Source organism: Ranitomeya variabilis, chromosome 3 (genome assembly GCF_051348905.1).
Source record: "Ranitomeya variabilis isolate aRanVar5 chromosome 3, aRanVar5.hap1, whole genome shotgun sequence".
NCBI lineage: Eukaryota > Metazoa > Chordata > Amphibia > Anura > Dendrobatidae > Ranitomeya > Ranitomeya variabilis.
The window spans coordinates 726804395-726828964 of NC_135234.1; the positions used below are offsets into that span (position 1 = coordinate 726804395).

The following is a 24570-nucleotide window of genomic DNA, read 5'->3' on the forward strand; positions in this document are numbered from 1 at the left end:
AGCAAATGCACCACAGGAGGCACATGTTTTTCAATTTCATAAATTAGTTTCAGCGTCAATGGTCCATGCAGGCTGAATAAGAGCAGGTAATGAGATTTACAGGCGGCATACAGATCAGAGTTAGTGGATTACTGCACTGTCCATACACATAAAATAGCTAGTGCTTAGCTGAAAACACACAAAGGGGAGTAAAATAAGCTATACATATTCCGAGACTCCATTGGACTTTGAAATTCATAGTCAAGTTATTACCTGATCCCTAAAGGCGTTGTCTGGTTAAGAAAACTCAGATTTCTTGTTATTGCACTGAGTTAAAGGGAATGTATGATCAGTAAACAAACTCTTATTTAAAGGCAACCTGTCATCATGAAAATGCCGTCCAATCTGCAGGCAGCATGCTGTAGGGCAGGGGGAGCTGAGCAGCTTGATTTGTGGTTTTGTGATAAAACATTCAGTATAACCTATGGTTTAGTCATTTAATCCTCTCCTCTTTTGAGGCTTTCCGTTCCAGTGGGCGGTCCTATCAGTGATTGACCATCCTCAGTCCAGTGGGCGGTCCTATCAGTGATTAACCATCCTCAGTCCAGTGGGCAGTCCTATCAGTGATTGACCATCCTCAGTCAAGTGGGTGGTCCTATCAGTGATTGACCTTCAGTCCAGTGGGCAGTCCTATCAGTGATTAACCATCCTCAGTCCAATGAGCGCTCCTATCAGTGATTGACCATCTTCAGTCAAGTGGGTGGTCCTATCAGTGATTGACCTTCAGTCCAGTGGGCGGTCCTATCAGTGATTAACCATCCTCAGTCCAGTGGGCGGTCCTATCAGTGATTAACCATCCTCAGTCCAGTGGGCAGTCCTATCAGTGATTGACCATCCTCAGTCAAGTGGGCAGTCCTATCAGTGATTGACCATCCTCAGTCAAGTGGGTGGTCCTATCAGTGATTGACCTTCAGTCCAGTGGGCAGTCCTATCAGTGATTAACCATCCTCAGTCCAATGAGCGCTCCTATCAGTGATTGACCATCTTCAGTCAAGTGGGTGGTCCTATCAGTGATTGACCTTCAGTCCAGTGGGCGGTCCTATCAGTGATTAACCATCCTCAGTCCAGTGAGCGCTCCTATCAGTGATTGACCTTCAATCCAGTGAGAGCTCCTATCAGTGATTGACCATCCTCAGTCCAGTGGGTGGTCCTATCAGTGATTGACCTTCAGTCCAGTGGGCGGTCCTATCAGTGATTGACCATCCTCAGTCGAATGGGCTGTCCTATCAGTGACTGACAGATTTTTCTGTGTGCACACTTCTATAAAGAAAGCTGTCAGTCACTGATAAGACCGCCCACTAGACCAAAATCCCAGAAAGAGCTGAGGATTAAATGATTAAAACACAGGATATTCTTAATCTTTTCTCATAAAACTATATATCAAACTACTCAGCTGTCCCAGCTCTGTAACTTTGTGCCTTAAGATTGGAATGTATTTTCCTAGTGACAGATTCCCTTTAAATTGGGCTTTTACGTTAAATGTTTTTTTTTTACAATTTTTGATCATTTCTCATTAGCTAATATTAGACTCCTACTTCCTGACAAACTCAGACCATATTCGCTTGTATAGAAATATAAACTAGGCTTGTTCTAATCTGGGTAAGGTCATCTTATAGGGAGGGGAAAGAGGTGAGCTGTGACATCACCTATTGTGAGTGGTGGATCCTATGTAATCTTGTGTTTGTCTATAACCGTATAACTCGTGTGTGCATCTGTGGCTTTGCTCCTCTGGCCTGTGTTCAGTCTCACACAGACATGTCCTTCACAGAGCTTCCTACTCTACCTGCAAACCAAAAGCTGACCCACCCAGACCTAAACTAAAAGTTTATATGGGAATCGTGGACATGAGCCACTCCCAAAACCCACAGTGGAGGGACAGATCCACCTCACTACCAATCCTATAGGTTTCCCAAAACATAAAGCTGCATGTTGGGTTTTCCTAAATCTGACATGGTCAAATAACTTAACCAAGTCCCCATTTGCTTTTAATCTGCATTGCAACTGTAGCGCCCCCACACTGCCGCAGGGCCAAGGGGTACCTGGTACCGGGCCTCTGAGTCTCTGCTCTGGGGTTGTCACGGTGGCTAGGCCCGGTCCGTGACCCTGCCGAGGGGCGCACAGTCAGAGATGATAGTGATGGGTAGATAATGGTAGTGGTGAGGCTGTAGTGGTGCGGTGCAGTGGTGCGGTGCAGTAAATAACGAGGACACCAGGTTGCAGTCTCTTTACCTCTTTACTGAAGATCTCTGGGTCCTCAGTCCGGAATCCGGATAACCAGGCTGCGCAAGTCCGGCCGGTCCAATGGCACCTCCAGAGTTCTCTTAACAGGTGGAAATCTGTGACTTCCTTCTAGCGCTATGTGTTGTGGTCCTTCCCTGCTGTGCTTACGGAAAGTCCCCACAACTGTTGTGTCTGTTTCTTAAGTTCCCTCACAACACGATTAGATGATGTTCTGCTAATCTTCCGTCCTTCCCTGATGTGGCGGTTGGGACGGCACCCGTTTGACGGGTAGGCTCGGAGCTCTTCCGGGACCCTAGAGTCGCCCCTCTCCACAAGTTGCCCCCCAAGACTGCATAGGTGATTTAGGTGAGACAGCCCACCTGAGACTGACTGTCCTGCCGTAGGTTCGAAGTATTGCCTGAAGCTGTATGTAGAAATACTTCCTTCGGCGTTCTGGCCACCGGTTGTTTGCGCCTCAGTAGGATGTTGCCTCGGTCTTACAGCACGACACCTACTGGTACTCTCCTTCTTGCTTTGATCTCGTTTCTCACTCAGCACAATCTATCTCGCTTCCAATCCCTTCTCGGGCACCGCCGCTATACTGTGCAGGCACGGTCCCTTTACGTTCGCTCAAGTTGCCAAGCCCCTGTCAGGATCCCACCCCTGACAGGGACCCTACTGAATCTTCTCCCGCAACACCCTCTGCCACAAGGTGTTGCCTGGTTCCCATCCAGTCAACTTTCTGTCTAACTTCCTGCCTGACCCCCAGTTTTACCAGTGTGTGGAGAGTGGCCTAGTAAATAGAACCCTTAGCTCCCCCTGGAGGCCCGGCGGTGAAATGTATTGGTGTCTGTGATACCTGATCAGATGAACTCCTTCAGTGCCATCAGACATACCATAGCTCCCCTTAGTGGCGGAGCCACAGTACTGCAACGACCAGGACTCTGGGGCGCTGCACTCCCCCCCGGTTAAATCCAGTACTCCGGGACTGGGAAGAAAACAACAATACAAGTTAGCAAAAAGACATGCAATTTGTTGAGTGCAATAACAATAAGTATACTTGAATAGAGCTTCCCTTTATGGGAGGTGAGGACACTTGAACGTTACAAAACATGGTTAAATATCACAGCAACAGGCTATAAATAACTTTTCTTACCCAACCGGGTATTCTACTCAGTGTAAATTCTTGAACAATAATTTAACATTGCCTTTAAAGGACGTACACTCTGAATCCACTAAAGACCTTCTTATAATCACATTATAAGGCAATTTAACTTTTACATTCTCCTTCTTTAAATCTGCAGGACCGCCTGTCCTAACGGCACCAGACCTACTGCCTCTCCTTTCTTACAGGACCGCTCCTTTCAGCCCGAGCCTTCTGTCTTTTCAACTACTATACACAGTATAGAACATAACGTACTTTCAGTTTAGGAATACTGAGCCATCTTCATATGGCTCCTAGGAGGACTCACTGACTAACCCCTACGGGCTCACTTTCTGTCCTCTGTAACACATTATTAAACTCTTTCTTTACAATAAACTAGTTTTCTACAGAGGACTCAGGGTTCACCTTCTATCCCCATTTTCTATCAACATTATCAAACATTTTCTTAGAGCATTAACTTCTGTCTTTACTTTCTCACTAACAACTATGCAGGACACTATGTCTACCCCTACGGGCCTACTGCACCTTTCTTCCAGCTTTCACACTTTCTTCCAATGAACATTATCAGCATTTCTTTTACAATTAACTAGTTCAGGGGTCAGGAACCTTTTTGGCTAAGAGAGCCGTAAACGCCACATATTTTGAAATATAATTCCGCGAGAGCCGTACAATATGTTTAAAGGGCCATTGACAGATCAATCGCTCCAATGTTCACTTAGTACAGCAAGGAATGCTCCTCCCTGCTGTATAAAGCCACAACTGGACTGAAAAAATGGTAATTAGCAGTAAAAAAATTAAATAAATAACTTACATTGTGAGCTTGCGATGCATGACATCAGTCCAGCAGTCTGGCTTCTTCTTTTTCCTGCGCATGACTGGAAGCTGGCATTCTTCCCACCTGATGTTGAGAGAATGCCAGCTTTGAGGCATTCGCAGAAGAAAGAAGCTGGAATGTTGGACATGTCACACAACGCATTGTCAGTTATGTCAATTATCTATTTTATTATTTTACAGCGAATTATTGTATAGGTCCAGCGGTGGCTTAGTGCACCTTCAAAGCAGCAGCACAGCCAGGGGTTTCTGGAACGTCCAAGGGAGACACAAGGGAGGAGGCAGATGCCGCTTCACTAGGGGACGCAGGTGCGTGCTTGCAGACGGCGCGGCTATGCAGGGAGTTATGGGAAATGTAGTCCATGCTCCCTGCCGCTCACCACTGCCGCCAATGCTTATCAGGCCATCAAAGAACTACCAATATCAGCGTGCACCGCGGCCTGATGGAGCGCGGTGCATGCATCCTTCCCAGGGGCGTAGCTAGAGCTTTTGCCGCCCGGGGCTGTTCCCGAGTTTGGCGCCCCCCCCCCTAGAACGTATGCGATTTTCACACTTAGTCATGTACCGACGAGCTCCTCTCCCTTAAGCTCCCAATGTTCAGTGAAAAACTGAGAGAAGCAGAAGAGAAGCTTGTTGTTACAGGACCATGAGTATGAAAATCGCATATGAGTGACGTGTCCATGTGTCGACGACTGGAACCTGCAGAGGTGAATCCTGACATCGCAGCTTCTGAATTCTCACAACTAATGCATTGCACACTTTTAGGATTCTCCCTGGCCGGTGGACAGTCATGTCAGCACAAGCATGCGATTTGTATACTTCCGACCACATTCCGACTAGACGTGCCTGGCCTCGCTCAGTTCATTTTCATAGAGTGAGGCCACACATGTCTAGTCAGCACGTGACCGCATGTATGTAAATCGCCAGCACCAGAGAATCCTGACAGTGTTCAGGGTGCACTGTGAGAACTCAGAAGTCTGCAGTCACAAAGAATGACTGCAGACTCATTACAAACCTGGACATCCCCTTTAATGCTCCTAACATAAATAAAAACATGAGAGTTAGTCAGTATCACAAATAACATTTACATCCAGGTACCTTATAGATGACGTCGCCTCTGGAGCCGTTCTTCTTTTCTTCATCTTGTCCAGATCCCATGATGAGTTTTCTCATCCACAGCCGTCTCTGCAGACTTCCATCTTCTCCATTCTTTTGCAGAAAGTCTCCACATGACGCCCTTAAAGATACAAGTGTCATTATAATGCTCCTGAATAAAAAATTTCCCCGCACTATATTGTCTGCATAAAATATGACCCCCACACTGTCTGTCTTATGGTACTTGCTCTTCACACTGACCTCCCCTTTCTATACCGGACCCCTCTTCACACTGACCTCTCACACTGTGTCCCCCCTATAGGGCCCAGTATTTATACTGTACTCTCTCATCACACTCCCCCTCCTTTGTATCATACCCCCTCCTGGCTGTGCCCTTACACTGTCCCCCATGCTACGCATGCACACATCCCAACACCCTCACTCCCCGTACTCTGTCCACATACGTTTTTCACATCGCTACTCATACTGTGTCCGCATACATTCCCCTGTTTGACCCCAAGCTGTCTGCACCCATCCCCCATACTGTTTCCTCATATATGCCCCCCCATCTCCCCCTTTGCTCTTCATTTTGTGTCCTCAGATCTCCCCCACACATTAAATCCCCCCATCCCCATGACAAATCTCCCCCCACACACAATAAATACCCCATCTCCACTCACATTAAATCTCCCCCCACAATAAATCCCCCCATCTCCACTCATATTAAATATCCCCAATCCAATAATATATCCCACTATCCCCACTCACATGAAATCCCCCCCATCCCCACTCACAGTAAATCCCCCCCAGAATATATGCCCCCCATCCCCACTCACATTAAATCCCCCCCACAATATTTTCCCCCATGCCCACTCACAGTAAATCCCCCCCTGCACCTTCGGTGTCTTCAGCTCCACTCACAGTAAATCCCCCCCACAATAAATGCCCCCATCCCCACTCACAGTAAATCCCCCCCACAATAAATGCCCCCATCCCCACTCACAGTAAATCCCCCCCTCAATAAATGCCCCCATCCCCACTCACAGTAAATCCCCCCTACAATAAATGCCCCCATCCCCACTCACAGTAAATCCCCCCCACAATAAATGCCCCCATCCCCACTCACAGTAAATCCCCCCCACAATATATGCCCCCATCCCCACTCACAGTAAATCCCCCCCACAATATTTTCCCCCATCCCCACTCACAGTAAATCCCCCCCTGCACCTTCGGTGTCTTCAGCTCCAGCCTCCACTCACAGTAAATCCCCCCCACAATATATGCCCCCCTTCCCCACACAGTAAATTCCCCCCCTGCACTTTCGGTGTCTTCAGCTCCATTGGAGCACTTACCACCGCTCTGCATCTCCTGCTCTGCCGCGCAGGTGAGTGACGTCAGCAGCGTGATCACATGACCTGATCACGCTGCTGGCATCGCTCTGACCCGGCAGTCAGAGCTTCAATTGTACTCGCATCACAGATACGAGTACAATTGAACACTGGGAGCCAGCACGCTGCAGCTTCTCTGTGCCGGCTGTCAGCTTGACAGTCGGCACAGAGAACAGCTGACTCCCAGCGCGGGGGGTGACAGAATGCAGCCGCCGGGGGAGACACTGCGGACCGCCGCTTTAGGCGGCCCGACTGCGCCCCCCTGCCGGCTGCTCCCCCCCTAGATACGCCACTGACTCACCCCCGCATTGTGCCGCCCCCCCGCATTGTGCCGCCCTGGGCGGCCCGCCCCCCCCGCACTGTTATGACCCCAATGGCGAGGGTCTCAGAGGAACGTGGAAGTCTGCAGAATACAAAAATCCAGCTCATATGGCAGTGGTAACTGGGTTGACCATATATCTACTCCTAACGCCAACACTAGAAGTAGCCGGGGATCATTCCTACGTTGATTCTAGATGACACGCGCCAGCCGGAGAATCTAGCTACCCCTAGTAGAGGAAAACAAAGACCTTTCTTGCCTCCAGAGAAGGGGACCCCAAAGCTGGATAGAAGCCCCCCACAAATAATGACGGTGAGGTAAGAGGAAATGACAAACACAGAAATGAACCAGGTTTAGCACAGAGAGGCCCGCTTACTGATAGCAGAATAAAGAAAGGTAACTTATATGGTCAACAAAAACCCTATCAAAATCCACACTGGAAATTCAAGAACCCCCGAACCGTCTAACGGTCCGGGGGGAGAACACCAGCCCCCTAGAGCTTCCAGCAAAGGTCAGGATATAGATTTGGAACAAGCTGGACAAAAATACAAAACCAAAACAAATAGCAAAAAGCAAAAGGCAGACTTAGCTGATATAACTGGAACCAGGATCAGTAGACAAGAGCACAGCAGACTAGCTCTGATAACTACGTTGCCAGGCATTGAACTGAAGGTCCAGGGAGCTTATATAGCAACACCCCTAACTAACGACCCAGGTGCGGATAAAAGGAATGACAGAAAAACCAGAGTCAAAAAACTAGTAACCACTAGAGGGAGCAAAAAGCAAATTCACAACAGTACCCCCCCCTTAGTGAGGGGTCACCGAACCCTCACCACGACCACCAGGGCGATCAGGATGAGCGGCATGAAAGGCACGAACTAAATCGGCCGCATGAACATCAGAGGCGACCACCCAGGAATTATCCTCCTGACCATAGCCCTTCCACTTGACCAGGTACTGAAGCCTCCGCCTGGAGAGGCGAGAATCCAAGATCTTCTCCACCACGTACTCCAACTCGCCCTCAACCAACACCGGAGCAGGAGGCTCAGCAGAAGGAACTACAGGCACAATGTACCGCCGCAACAAGGACCTATGAAATACATTGTGAATAGCAAACGACACAGGAAGATCCAGACGAAAAGATACAGGATTAAGGATTTCCAATATCTTGTAAGGCCCAATAAAACGAGGTTTAAATTTGGGAGAGGAGACCTTCATAGGAACAAAGCGGGAAGAAAGCCACACCAAATCCCCAACGCGTAGTCGGGGACCCACACCGCGGCGGCGGTTGGCAAAGCGCTGAGCCTTCTCCTGTGACAACTTCAAGTTGTCCACCACATGATTCCAGATCTGCTGCAACCTATCCACCACAGAATCCACCCCAGGACAGTCAGAAGGCTCCACATGACCCGAAGAAAAGCGAGGATGGAAACCAGAGTTGCAGAAAAAAGGCGAAACCAAGGTGGCGGAACTAGCCCGATTATTAAGGGCAAACTCAGCCAACGGCAAGAATGTCACCCAATCGTCCTGATCAGCAGAGACAAAACACCTCAAATAAGCCTCCAAAGTCTGATTGGTTCGCTCCGTCTGTCCATTAGTCTGAGGATGGAAAGCAGACGAAAACGACAAATCAATGCCCATCCTACTACAAAAGGATCGCCAGAACCTGGAAACGAACTGGGATCCTCTGTCTGACACAATATTCTCAGGGATGCCGTGCAAACGAACCACGTTCTGGAAAAACACAGGAACCAGATCGGAAGAGGAAGGCAGCTTAGGCAAAGGAACCAAATGGACCATCTTGGAGAAGCGATCACATATCACCCAGATAACGGACATGCCCTGAGATAGCGGAAGATCAGAAATGAAATCCATGGAGATATGTGTCCAAGGTCTCTTCGGGACAGGCAAGGGCAAGAGCAAACCGCTGGCACGAGAACAGCAAGGCTTAGCTCGAGCACAAGTCCCACAGGACTGCACAAATGACCGCACATCCCTTGACAAGGAAGGCCACCAAAAGGACCTGGCCACCAGATCTCTGGTGCCAAAAATTCCCGGGTGACCTGCCAACACCGAGGAATGAACCTCGGAAATGACTCTGCTGGTCCACTTATCCGGGACAAACAGTCTGTCAGGTGGACAAGACTCAGGCCTATCAGCCTGAAATCTCTGCAACACACGTCGCAGATCCGGAGAAATAGCTGACAAGATAACTCCATCTTTAAGAATACCAACAGGATCAGCGACTCCAGGAGCATCAGGCACAAAGCTCCTAGAAAGAGCATCGGCCTTCACATTCTTTGAACCTGGTAAATACGAGACAACAAAATCAAAGCGGGAGAAAAACAATGACCAGCGGGCCTGTCTCGGATTAAGGCGTTTAGCAGACTCAAGATACATCAGATTTTTGTGATCAGTCAAGACCACCACACGATGCTTAGCACCCTCGAGCCAATGACGCCACTCCTCAAATGCCCATTTCATGGCCAACAACTCCCGATTGCCCACATCATAATTTCGCTCGGCAGGCGAAAATTTCCTAGAGAAAAAGGCACAAGGCTTCATAACAGAGCAACCAGGGCCTCTCTGCGACAAAACGGCCCCTGCCCCAATCTCCGAAGCATCCACCTCAACCTGAAAGGGAAGTGAGACGTCAGGCTGGCACAAAACAGGCGCCGAAGTAAACCGGCGTTTCAACTCCTGGAAAGCCTCCACGGCAGCAGGAGCCCAGTTAGCTACATCGGAGCCCTTCTTGGTCATATCCGTCAAAGGTTTCACAATGCTAGAAAAATTAGCGATAAAACGACGGTAGAAGTTAGCGAAGCCCAAGAACTTCTGAAGACTCTTAACTGACGAGGGCTGAGTCCAATCAAGAATAGCTCGGACCTTGACTGGGTCCATCTCCACAGCAGAAGGGGAAAAAATGAACCCCAAAAAGGGAACCTTCTGTACACCAAAGAGACACTTTGAGCCCTTGACAAACAAAGAATTTTCACGCAAAATTTTAAAGACCAACCTGACCTGCTCCACATGCGAATCCCAATTATCAGAAAAAACCAAAATATCATCCAGATAAACAATCAAAAATTTATCCAGATACTTCCGGAAAATGTCATGCATAAAGGACTGAAAAACTGAAGGCGCATTGGAGAGCCCAAAAGGCATCACCAAGTACTCAAAATGACCTTCGGGCGTATTGAATGCGGTTTTCCATTCATCACCTTGCTTAATGCGCACAAGGTTGTACGCACCACGAAGGTCTATCTTGGTGAACCACTTGGCACCCTTAATCCGGGCAAACAAGTCAGACAACAGCGGTAAAGGATACTGAAATTTGACAGTGATCTTATTTAAAAGCCGATAATCAATACAAGGTCTCAAAGATCCGTCCTTTTTTGCCACAAAAAAGAATCCCGCACCAAGAGGGGAAGAAGACGGACGAATATGTCCTTTTTCCAGAGACTCCTTGATATATGAACGCATAGCGGTATGTTCAGGTACCGACAGATTAAACAGTCTTCCCTTAGGAAATTTACTGCCTGGGATCAAATCTATAGCACAGTCACAGTCCCTATGAGGAGGCAGTGCACTGGACTCAGACTCACTGAAGACATCCTGATAATCAGACAAATACTCCGGAACTTCCGAAGGCGTAGAAGAAGCAATAGACACAGGCAGGGAATCCTCATGAATACCACGACAGCCCCAACTTGAGACTGACATAGCCTTCCAGTCCAGGACTGGATTATGGGTCTGTAACCATGGCAGCCCTAAAACGACCAAATCATGCATTTTATGTAAAACCAGGAAACGTATCACCTCGCGGTGTTCAGGAGTCATGCACATGGTAACCTGAGTCCAATACTGCGGTTTATTTGCTGCCAATGGTGTAGCATCAATACCCCTAAGAGGAATAGGATTTTCTAATGGTTCAAGAGTAAATCCACAGCGCTTAGCAAATGAGAGATCCATGAGACTCAGGGCAGCACCTGAATCTACAAACGCCATGACAGGATAAGATGACAGTGAGCAAATCAAAGTTACAGACAGAATAAATTTAGGTTGCAAATTACCAACGGTGACAGGACTAACAACCTTAGCTATACGTTTAGAGCATGCTGAGATAACATGTGTAGAATCACCACAGTAGTAGCACAAGCCATTCCGGCGTCTATGAATTTTCCGCTCATTTCTAGTCAGGATTCTATCACATTGCATTAAATCAGGTGTCTGTTCAGACAACACCATGAGGGAATTTGCAGTTTTTCTATCACATTGCACCGAATTAGGTGTCTGTTCAGACAACACCATGAGGGAATTTGCGGTTTTGCGCTCCCGCAACCGCCGGTCAATTTGAATAGCCAGTGCCATAGTATCATTCAGACCTGTGGGAATGGGAAAACCCACCATAACATTCTTAATGGCTTCAGAAAGGCCATTTCTAAAATTAGCGGCCAGTGCACACTCGTTCCAATGTGTCAGCACGGACCATTTCCGAAATTTTTGGCAATACACTTCAGCCTCGTCCTGCCCCTGAGACATAGCCAGCAAGGCTTTCTCTGCCTGAATCTCAAGATTGGGTTCCTCATAAAGTAAACCGAGCGCCAGAAAAAACGCATCAAGATCAGCCAATGCCGGATCTCCTGGCGCCAGCGAAAAAGCCCAATCCTGAGGGTCGCCCCGTAAGAACGAAATAACAATTTTTACTTGCTGAGCAGAATCTCCTGATGAACAGGGTCTCAGGGACAAAAACAATTTACAATTATTCACGAAATTCCTAAACTTAAACCTGTCTCCGGAAAACAGTTCAGGAATCGGTATTTTAGGTTCTGACCTAGGATTTCTGATAACGTAGTCTTGTATGCCCTGCACACAAGTAGCCAGCTGGTCCACACTTGTAATCAAGGTCTGGACATTCATGTCTGCAGCAAGCATAGCCACTCTGAGGTAAAGGGGAAGGAGAAAAAAAAAACTCAGAATCTTCTTTCTTATAATCCCTCTTCTGCAATGCATTAAACATTTAATACTGGCCTGGCAAACTGTTATGACCCCAATGGCGAGGGTCTCAGAGGAACGTGGAAGTCTGCAGAATACAAAAATCCAGCTCATATGGCAGTGGTAACTGGGTTGACCATATATCTACTCCTAACGCCAACACTAGAAGTAGCCGGGGATCATTCCTACGTTGATTCTAGATGACACGCGCCAGCCGGAGAATCTAGCTACCCCTAGTAGAGGAAAACAAAGACCTTTCTTGCCTCCAGAGAAGGGGACCCCAAAGCTGGATAGAAGCCCCCCACAAATAATGACGGTGAGGTAAGAGGAAATGACAAACACAGAAATGAACCAGGTTTAGCACAGAGAGGCCCGCTTACTGATAGCAGAATAAAGAAAGGTAACTTATATGGTCAACAAAAACCCTATCAAAATCCACACTGGAAATTCAAGAACCCCCGAACCGTCTAACGGTCCGGGGGGAGAACACCAGCCCCCTAGAGCTTCCAGCAAAGGTCAGGATATAGATTTGGAACAAGCTGGACAAAAATACAAAACCAAAACAAATAGCAAAAAGCAAAAGGCAGACTTAGCTGATATAACTGGAACCAGGATCAGTAGACAAGAGCACAGCAGACTAGCTCTGATAACTACGTTGCCAGGCATTGAACTGAAGGTCCAGGGAGCTTATATAGCAACACCCCTAACTAACGACCCAGGTGCGGATAAAAGGAATGACAGAAAAACCAGAGTCAAAAAACTAGTAACCACTAGAGGGAGCAAAAAGCAAATTCACAACACCGCACCCCCCTTCCTACGCCACTGATCCTTCCCATAGACAGGTAGGAGCCCTGTCTGCGAGCCAGATACGGCCATCAAAAGAGCCATATCTGGCTCGCGAGCCATAGGTTCCTGACCCCTGAACTAGTTCAATACATATAACTTCTACATGTAAACATTATCATTTTCTTTCAAAGCATTGTTATCACTTTACTGTTCTAAGGCAGTATTACTCATAAGTACACAGATGAACATCCCCTTTAAGAGGGGATCAAGTCTTTATGAGGTAGCATATCTTCTCAGGCTACCAGTCCATACTCAGCAAAGGCTCCGGTGCGGTATCTTCGCAAAGAGTCTCTCTTTAAGTAAAACCAGTAGGGAGCGCCTTTAAAAGGTGCAAACTATTTACAAAAAGTTTGTATCATGCACTGTTCATGATTGCGGCAGTTCTGGAAACTTGTGCAAACTTGAAAAAACAAACAAAACAATAGGGATCCCGGGTCAACAAAGGGATCCCTTTAAAAGTTAACCCTAGACGGGTTTAGCAGCAAATCAGGAAACGAACAGTTAACTATTTACAATAACGCAGTGTTCTTTCTTACTGTTGTGATGCAGAAGGTGGTTTCCTCCCGGGCCTCACCAGACCAACGGGTCGCGCTGCCGATCCGAGGAGCGGGTCCTGCCCCAGCAGCGACAGGATCCCTCGCCGTGATGTTCTTCTCACTGATGAATCAGCACGCCCCCAAGGTACATGGTGGGTCCGGGTTCCCCGCTGCTCCGCAGGGACAGGTTCTGTGGCTTTTGCAGCAGGAGGTTCTTCCTCTGATGCTCCGGTAGCGGCTTGGAGTGCGACGCACCGCTGGACTCCCCGAGCTATCCAGCCCGCCTCCCCGGTTTCTCTCCTCCACCTGGTGTAGGTCACAGCGTCACCTGGCTCCAGGTCGCGGGCGAACCTTCCTCCGCAGGGCTCCACTTCCTCCCGGTCCACACGGACTTGCACTGGCTCCCCGATCTTCTGTATAACTCCCCTTCCACGTCGGGAGTTGAAGGAGACCACTACACCCCAGTGGGACGATGGGACCTCTGCGACGCTGGTCAAATCGACCTGGGTTGCCGGTTGCGGTCGGTCTAGCCATGCAGCCATCAAGCGCCGCAGGTGTTCGGCCTCTGGCATAATCTTCAGGCCCTGCGTCCGCAGCGCAGCTTCAGCCGCGGCCGGGTTGGGAGGAGCGGGGGACACTGCCGACAGGTGGACCTCCGTGGGTTGGCCCAGCCGCGCAAGCACCCGGGCATCCGCCTTCAGGCGGCGCGCTATCTGCCGGGCTTCGGCTGCGGCCACACACTCCTCGGACGGTGATCAGTTGGGTCGACCCATCAGTGGTTCCGTGAGGGTCAGGCCCCTCAACGATGGCGTCTCCGAGGCTGCGTCCGGTGATGCGGCTCTAGACCGAGGCAGGTCATCCCCATGCGGTGCTCCTGGCGTCGCCATCTTTTTCTCTTCTCCCGCGTCTTCTTCCCGCGGTCTCTTTCGTGGGCGGCCCCGTCTCCATGGTCTCCACCCTCCAAACAGGATCAGGAGGCGGACCTCGGCTGTTGACGGACACGTCCTCAGGACACAGAAATATTTAGACTGGGCGGCCATTGTCCTTAGCGCTCTCCAGCTTGCCTACGCCCACTCCACGCCCCTCTTCTTCTCCTGTGCTTCTCCTCAGCGCTGCAATGGCGGCGGTTTTGGCGGTAACTGGCACAGCACAGTCTTTGCAATAAAGTACAGTCCAAACACGATAAATCACAGTTCCAAGGCACACATGACCTGATTCTTCAGGCTTAAGTAGATCCTGTTCGTGACGCCAAAATTGTAGCGCCCCCACACTGCCGCAGGGCCGAGGGGTACCCGGTACCAGGCCTCTGAGTCTCTGCTCTGGGGTTGTCATGGTGGCTAGGCCCGGTCCGTGACCCTGCCGAGGGGCGCACAGTCAGAGATGATAGTGATGGGTAGATAATGGTAGTGGTGAGGCTGTAGTGGTGCGGTGCAGTGGTGCGGTGCAGTAAATAACGAGGACACCAGGTTGCAGTCTCTTTACTGAAGATCTCTGGGTCCTCAGTCCGGAATCCGGATAACCAGGCTGCGCAAGTCCGGCCGGTCCAATGGCACCTCCAGAGTTCTCTTAACAGGTGGAAATCTGTGCCTTCCTTCTAGCGCTATGTGTTGTGGTCCTTCCCTGCTGTGCTTACGGAAAGTCCCCATAACTGTTGTGTCTGTTTCTTAAGTTCCCTCACAACACGATTAGATGATGTTCTGCTAATCTTCCGTCCTTCCCTGATGTGGCGGTTGGGACGGCACCCGTTTGACGGGTAGGCTCGGAGCTCTTCCGGGACCCTAGAGTTGCCCCTCTCCACAAGTTGCCCCCCAAGACTGCATAGGTGATTTAGGTGAGACAGCCCGCCTGAGACTTACTGTCCTGCTGTAGGTTCGAAGTATTGCCTGAAGCTGTATGTAGAAATACTTCCTTCGGCGTTCCGGCCACCGGTTGTTTGCGCCTCAGTAGGATGTTGCCTCGGTCTTACAGCACGACCCCTACTGGTACTCTCCTTCTTGCTTTGATCTCGTTTCTCACTCAGCACAATCTATCTCGCTTCCAATCCCTTCTCGGGCACCGCCGCTATAGTGTGCAGGCACGGTCCCTTTACGTTCGCTCAAGTTGCCAAGCCCCTGTCAGGATCCCACCCCTGACAGGGACCCTACTGAATCTTCTCCCGCAACACCCTCTGCCACAAGGTGTTGCCTGGTTCCCATCCAGTCAGCTTTCTGTCTAACTTCCTGCCTGACCCCCAGTTTTACCAGTGTGTGGAGAGTGGCCTAGTAAATAGAACCCTTAGCTCCCCCTGGAGGCCCGGCGGTGAAATGTATTGGTGTCTGTGATACCTGATCAGTAGTGTTGAGCGATACTTTCCGATATCGGAAAGTATCGGTATCGGAAAGTATCGGCCGATACCGTCAAAATATCGGATCCAATCCGATACCGATACCCGATCCCAATGCAAGTCAATGGGACGAAAATATCGGAATTAAAATAAACCCTTTATAAACTTGTAGGTTCATTCTACATGAAGGAAAACAACTAAGAATAATGTAGGATGTATTGGGGGACGTGGCGGAGATATTAAAGGGACAGAGGTTTAGCCCAATGTAATAGAATAGCAGGATTTTTAATTTTTTTTTATGAAGTTCGGCGTTAGAAAGAATTTGACTATGTTATTTTTTTTTTTTTTTATGTCAGATATTGATGTTTCACTACTTCCACGCCCTTCACCTTCTTTTTTACTTCTCCCACGCTTTCTTCTTCATTATCCTCATCATCAGCTTCTTTGACATCAACTTCTTCACCTTATTCATCTTCTTCTTCATCTTCTACCTATTATTTTTTGGGTTACATTGTTCATATTCTTTTTATTTTACTATTATCTTCATCATATTCAACTTCTTCATCATATTCTTATTTGTGACAGGCATTCCCGTAGTTGTTATCTATAAAAGTTTGAAGATTACACCTTCCGTTCTGCCTGTCACAAACCAGTTACATTTGTCCGCGTTCAGTTTGGCCTGCAGCATCAGGCTTTATCCAGGGGCACCACGAGGAGGAACGGACTCACCCCCATACACTGCTTAGTCTTCTTCTGCTTATAATTTACATAATATTTTTTTGCTCTGATATTTTGTGTTATGCTTAATGTCCTTCTGCTCTTTGTTCTGCAGCCTCTTGTTCTTCTGCTTCTCGGTCTTCCAGGTCGTCGTCGTCTCCAGGGTCGTCGTCTCCGGGGTCGTCGTCATCGGGGTGGTCTCCGGGGTCGTCGTCATCGGGGTGGTCTTCAGGGTCATCGTCTCCAGGGTCGTCGTCATCACGGTGGTTGTCGTCTCTGGTGTCGTCGTCATCTTAGGGGTGTTCTTCCGGGTCATCGTGTTTAGTCTCTTGAACTTGGAAATGTAGCAGAAGGTACAAGAAGGCTGAGAAAATGCCGAGAACCAGCTGATGGAACTGGAACTCGGATGGCTACCCGAAGGTCCAAGAGCCAATGGAACTACCGAGGACCAGCTGACGTTACTGGAACCCGGTTACTAAGCAGGAGGTACCCGTGCCTGAAAGCACTACCAAGGACCACCTGACGTTGGTGGAACTCGGATACCCAGAGGGAGGCACCTAAGCCAAAGGCTCTGCCCGGAACCAGCTGACGGTACTGGAACCAGGATGGGGAGCAGAAGGTACAAGAGCAAAAGACACTGCCGAGAACCAGCTGACGGTGCTGGAACCCGGATGGGTAGCCGAAGGTCCAAGAGCCAATGGAACTACCGAGGACCAGCTGACGTTACTGGAACCCGGTTACTAAGCAGGAGGTACCCGTGCCTGAAAGCACTACCAAGGACCACCTGACGTTGGTGGAACTCAGATACCCAGAGGGAGGCACCTAAGCCAAAGGCTCTGCCCGGAACCAGCTGACGGTACTGGAACCAGGATGGGGAGCAGAAGGTACAAGAGCAAGTGTCTGCGTGGCTTTTGCAGGACACGATGCCGGCTGCACAGCAGGGGAACAGCTGGCGGTGCTGGACCCCACTGACACATTGGCTGGTGTTTTTCTCTGTGCAGCTAGCACATCTGGGCAAAAACTGGCGGTGTGTTAGAGCCCAGGGACAGCAGGAGGAGGAGCAGGAGGAGGAGGAGCAGGGGGAGGGGAGTGTAGGCCGAAGCCTGCACTGGCGGCAGCTTTGGGTGTGTTGTGTCTGCGTGGCTTTTGCAGGACACGTTGCCGGCTACACAGCAGGGGAACAGCTGGCGGTGCTGGACCCCACTGACACATTGGCGAGGTGTTTGGCTCTGTGCAGCCAGCACTTCCGGACAGCAACTAGCGTTGTTGGAGCCCGGGCTCTGCAGGTGGAGCAGAGTGTAGGCCGAAGCCTACTTGAACCGATTTCAAAGGTCACCTTTAACCCCCCCTCAGGGGTTAGAAAGTAGAAGAGCCACAGCTTATGCAGCAGTAGTGCTGCACAAGTCAAAGGTTGCTCTTTTAATTTTTCTCCTTGCACACGCTGAATGAAACACGTATAACATTTAGCCCTTTATACAGTCAAACTGTGTAATGGAGGCGCGAGTTCCCTTTGTAATGAGACGCAGCACAGGTGTCAAGAATCCCACCTTGGTGCTGGGTGCAGCCTCCCGAGCGTTGTTATTTGCTGTACAGGAGTCTGCGCTGTCGTGTTATCCCCTGGCCTAGCGCCGTTAGCGCTGCCCATCTTCTGGCATCATGTAATGTCGGCCGGTGCGGTTCGCGATGACCATGAATCCCAGCCCCGCAGTGTCTTAACATTGTTAAAACACTGCGGGGCTGGGATTCAGGGCCTGGCGCAGCACATATGTTGGCCTCTCACACTCGGGTCCTTACACCCGCTTCAGACTGTGCGGCGTCATCTGATCCCTTATCGCATGCCACGGCCATGAAGCCGCACAGTCCGAACAAGGCGGAAGGAGAGGAGGGACAGGCGAACTGATGCACTGATCCTGCCCATCAATCACACCCTCGCAGTCCCAATAAATAAGACACCGAGGGGCGTTGTGCGGGTCAGGGCGGCCGCAGAGGCGCAGCCAGCCAAACAATGATGCCAGAAGACGGGCAGCGCTACCAAGGGGGTTGCAGCGTGTCATTACAAAGGAAAGTCACACCACCGGGACGGTTAAATGGTCACACAGAGGACACATTGCGGACGTGTTTTCAGTTCCACATGTGCGAGGAGAATACGTTTCTGAGCCACCTTGCACACATGCAGCATTACCGCTGTACAAGGTGGCTGGATAACGTAAAAACGCCTGGGGGAGGGGGGACAGGTTCCCTTCAATTTCAGTTCTTGTGTCTGCGTGGCTTTTGCAGGACACGATGCCGGCTGCACAGCAGGGGAACAGCTGGCGGTGCTGGACCCCACTGACACATTGGCTGGTGTTTTTCTCTGTGCAGCTAGCACATCTGGGCAAAAACTGGCGGTGTGTTAGAGCCCAGGGACAGCAGGAGGAGGAGCAGGAGGAGGAGGAGCAGGGGGAGGGGAGTGTAGGCCGAAGCCTGCACTGGCGGCAGCTTTGGGTGTGTTGTGTCTGCGTGGCTTTTGCAGGACACGTTGCCGGCTACACAGCAGGGGAACAGCTGGCGGTGCTGGACCCCACTGACACATTGGCGAGGTGTTTGGCTCTGTGCAGCCAGCACTTCCGGACAGCAACTAGCGTTGTTGGAGCCCGGGCTCTGCAGGTGGAGCAGAGTGTAGGCCGAAGCCTACTTGAACCGATTTCAAAGGTCACCTTTAACCCCCCCTCAGGGGTTAGAAAGTAGAAGAGCCACAGCTTATGCAGCAGTAGTGCTGCACAAGTCAAAGGTTGCTCTTTTAATTTTTCTCCTTGCACACGCTGAATGAAACACGTATAACATTTAGCCCTTTATACAGTCAAACTGTGTAATGGAGGCGCGAGTTCCCTTTGTAATGAGACGCAGCACAGGTGTCAAGAATCCCACCTTGGTGCTGGGTGCAGCCTCCCGAGCGTTGTTATTTGCTGTACAGGAGTCTGCGCTGTCGTGTTATCCCCTGGCCTAGCGCCGTTAGCGCTGCCCATCTTCTGGCATCATGTAATGTCGGCCGGTGCGGTTCGCGATGACCATGAATCCCAGCCCCGCAGTGTCTTAACATTGTTAAAACACTGCGGGGCTGGGATTCAGGGCCTGGCGCAGCACATATGTTGGCCTCTCACACTCGGGTCCTTACACCCGCTTCAGACTGTGCGGCGTCATCTGATCCCTTATCGCATGCCACGGCCATGAAGCCGCACAGTCCGAACAAGGCGGAAGGAGAGGAGGGACAGGCGAACTGATGCACTGATCCTGCCCATCAATCACACCCTCGCAGTCCCAATAAATAAGACACCGAGGGGCGTTGTGCGGGTCAGGGCGGCCGCAGAGGCGCAGCCAGCCAAACAATGATGCCAGAAGACGGGCAGCGCTACCAAGGGGGTTGCAGCGTGTCATTACAAAGGAAAGTCACACCACCGGGACGGTTAAATGGTCACACAGAGGACACATTGCGGACGTGTTTTCAGTTCCACATGTGCGAGGAGAATACGTTTCTGAGCCACCTTGCACACATGCAGCATTACCGCTGTACAAGGTGGCTGGATAACGTAAAAACGCCTGGGGGAGGGGGGACAGGTTCCCTTCAATTTCAGTTCTTGTGTCTGCGTGGCTTTTGCAGGACACGATGCCGGCTGCACAGCAGGGGAACAGCTGGCGGTGCTGGACCCCACTGACACATTGGCTGGTGTTTTTCTCTGTGCAGCTAGCACATCTGGGCAAAAACTGGCGGTGTGTTAGAGCCCAGGGACAGCAGGAGGAGGAGCAGGAGGAGGAGGAGCAGGGGGAGGGGAGTGTAGGCCGAAGCCTGCACTGGCGGCAGCTTTGGGTGTGTTGTGTCTGCGTGGCTTTTGCAGGACACGTTGCCGGCTACACAGCAGGGGAACAGCTGGCGGTGCTGGACCCCACTGACACATTGGCGAGGTGTTTGGCTCTGTGCAGCCAGCACTTCCGGACAGCAACTAGCGTTGTTGGAGCCCGGGCTCTGCAGGTGGAGCAGAGTGTAGGCCGAAGCCTACTTGAACCGATTTCAAAGGTCACCTTTAACCCCCCCTCAGGGGTTAGAAAGTAGAAGAGCCACAGCTTATGCAGCAGTAGTGCTGCACAAGTCAAAGGTTGCTCTTTTAATTTTTCTCCTTGCACACGCTGAATGAAACACGTATAACATTTAGCCCTTTATACAGTCAAACTGTGTAATGGAGGCGCGAGTTCCCTTTGTAATGAGACGCAGCACAGGTGTCAAGAATCCCACCTTGGTGCTGGGTGCAGCCTCCCGAGCGTTGTTATTTGCTGTACAGGAGTCTGCGCTGTCGTGTTATCCCCTGGCCTAGCGCCGTTAGCGCTGCCCATCTTCTGGCATCATGTAATGTCGGCCGGTGCGGTTCGCGATGACCATGAATCCCAGCCCCGCAGTGTCTTAACATTGTTAAAACACTGCGGGGCTGGGATTCAGGGCCTGGCGCAGCACATATGTTGGCCTCTCACACTCGGGTCCTTACACCCGCTTCAGACTGTGCGGCGTCATCTGATCCCTTATCGCATGCCACGGCCATGAAGCCGCACAGTCCGAACAAGGCGGAAGGAGAGGAGGGACAGGCGAACTGATGCACTGATCCTGCCCATCAATCACACCCTCGCAGTCCCAATAAATAAGACACCGAGGGGCGTTGTGTGGGTCAGGGCGGCCGCAGAAGCGCAGCCAGCCAAACAATGATGCCAGAAGACGGGCAGCGTTACCAAGGAGCTTGTTGCGTGTGTCAATACAAAGTCAAATCACACCTGAGGGACGTTTTAATGGTCACAGAGGACACATTTTAGACGTGTTCACTTCAACATGGGCAAGGAGAATAAGTTTCTGAGCCACCTTGAACACATGCAGCATTACTGCTGTTCAAGGTAGCTGTAAAACATAGAAACACCTGGGGGAGGGGGGACAGGTTCCCTTCAATTTCAGTTCTTGTGTCTGCGTGGCGGTCGCAGGACACTTTGCCGGCTACACAGCAGGGGAACAGCTGGCGGTGCTGGACCCCACTGACACATTGGCTGGTGTTTTTCTCTGTGCAGCTAGCACATCTGGGCAAAAACTGGCGGTGTGTTAGAGCCCAGGGACAGCAGGAGGAGCAGGGGGAGCGGAGTGTAGGCCGAAGCCTGCACTCGAGCAAGTTGAAAGGAAACCTTTAACCCCCCCCCCCCCCAGGCGTTTGTAGCTGAAAGAGCCATTGTGTACAGCACTAATGCTGGAAAAGGTAAACTTAGCTCTTTTAATTATGGTCCTTGTACATGCGGAACCTAACATTTATGAAATGTGTCCCCACACAGCGTTAAACCGTCCGGTAGGTGGAACTTTCCTTTGTCGTGTGACGCAGCACAGCCATCATTTTTACCCCCTTGTCGCCGTTCGCCCCCTCCTCAGCGTTGTTTGAATCTGTCCCGGAGCCTGCGCTGTTAGGTTAGCCCATGGCTATGCACACATGTTGCGCTGCCCGTCTTCTGACCTCATTTGGTGTCAGGCTGGCTGCGCCTGTGCGGGTGCGTTGGCCGAGATCCCGCCTCGCAGTGTCGTCTCATGTAATCCCACCGCGGGCCTGTGATCTGTGCCCGTGCGCAGTGCATATCCTCTCCTCTCACTCCCCTCCCTACGGCTTTTTCAGACTGTGCGGTGTCACGGCCGTGGCATGCTATTAGGGACCAGCTGACATCGCACAGTCTGAAGAAGCCGTAGGGAGGGGAGTGAGAGGAGAGGATATGCACTGCGCACGGGCACGGATCACAGGCCCGCGGTGGGATTACATGAGACGACACTGCGAGGCGGGATCTCGGCCAGCGCACCCGCACAGGCGCAGCCAGCCTGACACCAAATGAGGTCAGAAGACGGGCAGCGCAACATGTGTGCATGGCCAAGGGCTAACCTAACAGCGCAGGCTCCGGGACAGATTCAAACAACGCTGAGGAGGGGGCGCACGGCGCCAAGGGGGTAAAAATGATGGCTGTGCTGCGTCACACGACAAAGGAAAGTTCCACCTACCGGACGGTGTAACGCTGTGTGGGGACACATTTCATAAGTGTTTGGTTCAGCATGTGCAAGGAGCATCACGAAAAGAGGCACTTTTTCCCTTTGCATCATCATTACTGCTGCACAAGGTGGCTCCTTCAGTAACAAACGCCTGGGGGGGGGGGGGGTCAGGTTCCCTTACATTTAACTTGTTGTGTCTGCGTGGCGGTCGCAGTACACGTTGCCGTATACACAGCAGGGGAACAGCTGGCGGTGCTGAACCCCACTAACACATTGGCGAGGTGTTTGGCTCTGTGCGTACAGCACTTCTGGACGGCAACTGGCGGTGTTGGAGCCCAGGGACGGGTGGAGGAGGAGGAGGTTGGAGGAGGTAGGAGGGATTGCCACACACACAGCAGGGGAACAGCTGACGTTACTGAACCCCAATAACAGAGGAGGGACTGTTGACTGTGCGTACAGCACTTCTGGACGGCAACTGGCGGTGTTGGAGCCCAGGGACGGGTGGAGGAGGAGGAGGTTGGAGGAGGTAGGAGGGATTGCCACACACACAGCAGGGGAACAGCTGACGTTACTGAACCCCAATAACAGAGGAGGGACTGTTGACTGTGCGTACAGCACTTCTGGACGGCAACTGGCGGTGTTGGAGCCCAGGGACGGGTGGAGGAGGAGGAGGTAGGAGGAGGTAGGAGGGATTGCCACACACACAGCAGGGGAACAGCTGACGTTACTGAACCCCAATAACAGAGGAGGGACTGTTGACTGTGCGTACAGCACTTCTGGACGGCAACTGGCGGTGTTGGAGCCCAGGGACGGGTGGAGGAGGAGGAGGTTGGAGGAGGTAGGAGGGATTGCCACACACACAGCAGGGGAACAGCTGACGTTACTGAACCCCAATAACAGAGGAGGGACTGTTGACTGTGCGTACAGCACTTCTGGACGGCAACTGGCGGTGTTGGAGCCCAGGGACGGGTGGAGGAGGAGGAGGTTGGAGGAGGTAGGAGGGATTGCCACACACACAGCAGGGGAACAGCTGACGTTACTGAACCCCAATAACAGAGGAGGGACTGTTGACTGTGCGTACAGCACTTCTGGACGGCAACTGGCGGTGTTGGAGCCCAGGGACGGGTGGAGGAGGAGGAGGTTGGAGGAGGTAGGAGGGATTGCCACACACACAGCAGGGGAACAGCTGACGTTACTGAACCCCAATAACAGAGGAGGGACTGTTGACTGTGCGTACAGCACTTCTGGACGGCAACTGGCGGTGTTGGAGCCCAGGGACGGGTGGAGGAGGAGGAGGTTGGAGGAGGTAGGAGGGATTGCCACACACACAGCAGGGGAACAGCTGACGTTACTGAACCCCAATAACAGAGGAGGGACTGTTGACTGTGCGTACAGCACTTCTGGACGGCAACTGGCGGTGTTGGAGCCCAGGGACGGGTGGAGGAGGAGGAGGTTGGAGGAGGTAGGAGGGATTGCCACACACACAGCAGGGGAACAGCTGACGTTACTGAACCCCAATAACAGAGGAGGGACTGTTGACTGTGCGTACAGCACTTCTGGACGGCAACTGGCGGTGTTGGAGCCCAGGGACGGGTGGAGGAGGAGGAGGTTGGAGGAGGTAGGAGGGATTGCCACACACACAGCAGGGGAACAGCTGACGTTACTGAACCCCAATAACAGAGGAGGGACTGTTGACTGTGCGTACAGCACTTCTGGACGGCAACTGGCGGTGTTGGAGCCCAGGGACGGGTGGAGGAGGAGGAGGTTGGAGGAGGTAGGAGGGATTGCCACACACACAGCAGGGGAACAGCTGACGTTACTGAACCCCAATAACAGAGGAGGGACTGTTGACTGTGCGTACAGCACTTCTGGACGGCAACTGGCGGTGTTGGAGCCCAGGGACGGGTGGAGGAGGAGGAGGTTGGAGGAGGTAGGAGGGATTGCCACACACACAGCAGGGGAACAGCTGACGTTACTGAACCCCAATAACAGAGGAGGGACTGTTGACTGTGCGTACAGCACTTCTGGACGGCAACTGGCGGTGTTGGAGCCCAGGGACGGGTGGAGG

General features: G+C 51.3%; 1 protein-coding gene across 1 annotated transcript in view; it reads left to right on the top strand.

Moving 5' to 3' along the window:
* SGCG (sarcoglycan gamma) overlaps positions 1 to 24570 on the top strand; it is a 331065-nt gene that overhangs the window by 44605 nt on the left and 261890 nt on the right. The window lies entirely within an intron of this gene.